A 4585-nucleotide genomic window follows, 5' to 3' on the forward strand; every position below is an offset into this window, starting at 1 on the left:
CTCATGTGGCAACACTGGTCTGTACATTAAAATACCGCAAATTATTCCGATGGTTTGTTGTTCGGTATCCCTCGCCGGCGTCTTCTTTGTTGCTATCCTCTTCACAGCTTTTTAGCTGGACTGTACCTTCATGTTTTCCGCTTTATCAGTAGCCGTATGCGGTTATGCGTATATAGCTAGTGGCGAGGCTTTTTCGGATACCGTTATTTAAGTGGTATGATATGCGTAAATACCGATATTTAACTGTCTGCTGTACATATATATTTATATATATTCATATATGTATTTCTTAAAATTGTGGTCCGTTATATGCCTATGGTGGCGCTTAGCCGATGGACTGCTATACGCACAAACTTCTGCGTGTCGGTGATTAAATGGTATGGGTGTACTAATTTGCGCCGATGAAGCCACAACCACGGGTCAAGGGTTGAGAAAGTTTTAAAATGCGCTTTTCATCTTGGCCCGGACTCTGCATCTCCGTGGCAGGGTCGCCATGTTATGCAGGGCTCCCTTGGGTAGCCTCTGGAACTTACTCAAACGTGGTTCCAAAAAAGAATATAAAAGCACGCCGGCCTTGTGTATGCATAAAAGGGCTTCTCGCTCGCTAGGATCTGGAACTCTGCTTCCTCATAAAAAGTTACTGCTCGTTACCACATATAATTAAAAATACACCCGAGTACAACTTTCGCGGTTTGATCAAACGGCAATATTGCGGCCAGAAAATCAACAAATTTTGATTTTTGTTCACATTTCCCTCAAACGGCTTGTCAAACCTCCAAACACCCCTATAAACAACATATATAGCTTTAAGAAAAAGTATATTTCGCTTAGTTATGCAAGCCGCTTGTGTGGTGTTTTTCGCTCTTAAGCACATCTGCATTTGCTGCTAAATATTCAAAATGTTATCGACAATTTTTTCCATTCCAGTATTATATTTTCAACTCACGATGCAGCGAAACAAAGGTGGCACCTTACGCGGACCGCTAATCCTCTATTTCTCGATTTGACTGCACATTATTACTTTGGAGCACTAGTGATGAATACTAAATATACCCATTTGCCGAAAAGTTATACCTAAAAGGAGTTACACGTACCTAAACAGTAAACATGTACTTTTATGTGCAAATATTTAGTTGGTGGACTACATCTTCCATCTGTACCATAACGACTTTTGAACTTGATTGCACCAAATGTACGTTCAAATTCAAGAAGCTGAAGAGTAGGTACAATTCAACCTAGTTTTACATCACTATTTCGCACCACTTGTTCGCTTCTGCCTATTCTTCTTCAAAATTATTCTTTACACTTTCATTCTCATAATAATGTGACGTCACACCGAGTTGCTCTCAGCTCGATAGGCGCAATCTTGTATTCTATCATTCTTGTTTTCAACTTATTTTGAACTTGCAAAATCTCGATAACGAATCCATTGTTAGATCATAGGAATATTCATATTCATTCTTCATTAGATCCAGCAAATTATAAAAGTTTTCGAATTAAAAGATTCTTCAGGTTCATATCTATAAGTTTCCCAAATAAAAAAAAATATATCTGCATTACTAAGCAGACCATATTGAGCACTGATATAGTTGCAGCAATATTATATATCAAAAATTAGCAATATTAAATATAAAAAATAATGATGTTTGAGCCGCAAGACCAAATGCACCAACTGAGTTGGAGAATGTAATTATTTTTTATACTAAGTACCTGTAAATAGTATGTAGTACACAATACTTATTTCTGTAATAAGAAAATATTGAGTAATTTGTTCGGATTTTGAGGACTTTTCTTTTGTTTTTCAGGAATTTGGTAATTTTTTTGTGGCAACACCGAACTAAAGGTTAGATAAAAATTGTGTTTTCGTATTCTCCAGCAAAAAATATCCAGTAACTTGCCAGAAACCAAATTTCGGAGAGTAAGCCAATATTTACTCCCAATGAGGGAAATATGCAAGAAAGTACTTACGAAAGCCAAAAAGCAGCAAGAAGATGCAAGTTTTATGAATAGCTGATTAATTCGTTATTTTCCGACGCAATTTTCTAAGAAAAATAGTATTTCCCATCTTAATATATATTTAAATAGGTTTATTTTGTCAATTGCAACTCTAAAAGCACCACAAATTATTCTCTCTCTCTGTCCTTCATAAACGCAACCTTTTGTAAGGGTGTGTCAAACCGCGGCTGTCAATAATTATCTAACCTTTAATTGGGCCGTTCAATGCACAAATTGATTAACTCCATCAACAAAAAGTTGGGAGATGCAATCAAATAATGTACATTACTTTTTAAAAATCCATTTATATTATAAAATCAAACAAATAATGTTGTTATAAATATTATGTACTGTTGTATGTTATATAAAGTTATTATAAACGTAATAAGTTATGACTATACCAAGCGCTTTGATAGTTAAACTTAAGATTTTTTCAAAAACTGGAGTTAATCGATGTGTGCACTGAACGGCTCAATTATTGAATCATGCACAGTGAAAACCTAACCCGCTTAAGTAACCAAAATTTTTGGGCACCGTGAATATTTTAATGTAATCTGAAGAAAATCCCTCTCTTAAGTACCTCCCCACTTATTTACCCAACCCGCCTAAATACCTAAATTTTTCGTATCCCATATACTATTTTACTTATAATTTTCCCCTTTTAAGTGCACCCGTAACACGTTCGGCAAAAAAAATTTAAAAATTCAACGTTAATTTTAAGCCACTAGAAACTTGCACATTTTTACACTAAAACTGAATGGGGTAAAAACAATTCTGAAAAAGTTTGAAATTTTAATAAACATTTTATGATTTTTTTTCTGTGTTATACTAAGTTTTAAGAGGTTTAAGGGCTGTTTGCAGCTCTCAAGAAAAATCACAAGAAATATCATCATCATCATCATCATATATATTATTTCTCTAAGGTATTTTCTTGTTAGTCTGCCTTTTTCTATTTTCCTATGTAAGCAGTTCCACTAATGAGGTGTCATTTGAAAAGTCAGAGGTTCCCTGAGTGGTTATTAGGTAATATTAATGGTCATAACTCCTCTGAAGTAAAGAAATTTGTTTTTTTATTTTTGTTTTTAATTTACCATTGTTAAGCCACACTAAAGGTATTTTGTACTGAAGCACTATTGTGACTGCAGCATCGCTTACACCGTATACGACAGTGGTGGGCACACACATAATTCAATCATTAATGGTTCGATAAACTGACAGTTGTCTCTCTCGCACAGCTCCCTTATCCGTGGCACCGTGTTGCTTCTTTGCAATTTAAAAAAATAGTAACTTATGTACGCGTGAAATAGAAGTATACGTTTTTTGTGCAATATGTTTATTTTTATATATTCAAATAAAGCACAATTAACCAATGAAATAAAGTACAAAATTCACGTATAATTCTTAATACTTCGTTTGAAATGCCAATTTTCCTGCAAATACATTAGAATACGCAAAAGGAAATGCACTACTAATTGCCGACTTTGCGTACTGTTCTACTACCATTTTCGCACCAAGAAATTCCATTCTTTCTCTTTCTATGTCTATCTTAAGTGCAACCTTTTGTTTTGTAAGAGAGTGTTAAACCGCGGCTGCCAATAATTATCTCATAATTATCCTTTTATTATTGAATCATGGGACGCGACAATAAGAGAGAAAAGAATAATAAGAAATTCAATAGTATAGTGCCCAATATTAAGACCGTAAATTTATAAATAAACAAGTAAGAAAGTCTAAGTTCGGGCGGAGCCGAACATTAAATACCCGGCGCAAGTATTAAATATATGTTTTCCACCTTTCCGAAAGCTACCGCTACATGATAAGCCGGGGTGTATACATTTTAAGTAAATTAGCGTCCTTAAATTTCGAAATATTGAAATTTCAAGCATATCTGAAATTTACCGTTATATGAAAAGCGGCCTGATATTTAGTCCGATTTCAACAATTTTCAATGGTTTGCTTTTATGTGGCAAGCACAATAACCGTACCGAGCTTGGTACAAATTGCTAGAACGGTTAGCGAGATACATATATGTGATCACAAGTGGGCGGTGCTACGCCCATTTTCCAAAATTTTGTCATAAACGTATTTCTTGGTAAAGAATTGTTGCAATCATCAATTTTGAATAAATTAGCTTCAATATTTACTGATTTATCGAAGATTTTGTATTTCTCTAAATTACCGTTATATGGGATGTGGGCGTGGTTATTGTCCGCTTTTAGAAATATTCGGCCAGTTGGTATGCTGTACCAGGACCAACAACTGTGCCAAGTTTGGAAGAAATTGGTGTAGCGGTTACCAAGATATACACATGTAACCATAAGTGGGCGTGGCTACGCCCATTTGCCAAAATTTTGTAATATTCTTATTTTTCGTCTAAAACTCATTGCAAACATCAATTTTGAGTGAATTATCTTCAGTAGTTACTAAAATATCGCAGTTTTCGTTTTTCTGAAAATTACCGTTATATGGGAGGTAGGCGTGGTTATTGTCAGATTTTTTAAATTTTCAGCCATTTAGTATGCTGTACTAAGGCCAACAACTGTGCCAAGTTTGGAAGAAATTGGTGCAGCGGTTACCAAGATATACACAT

The sequence above is a fragment of the Rhagoletis pomonella genome, unplaced genomic scaffold (assembly GCF_013731165.1).
Source record: "Rhagoletis pomonella isolate Grant_MI unplaced genomic scaffold, Rhpom_1.0 Rhpom_scaffold_00001, whole genome shotgun sequence".
Classification (NCBI taxonomy): Eukaryota; Metazoa; Arthropoda; class Insecta; order Diptera; family Tephritidae; genus Rhagoletis; species Rhagoletis pomonella.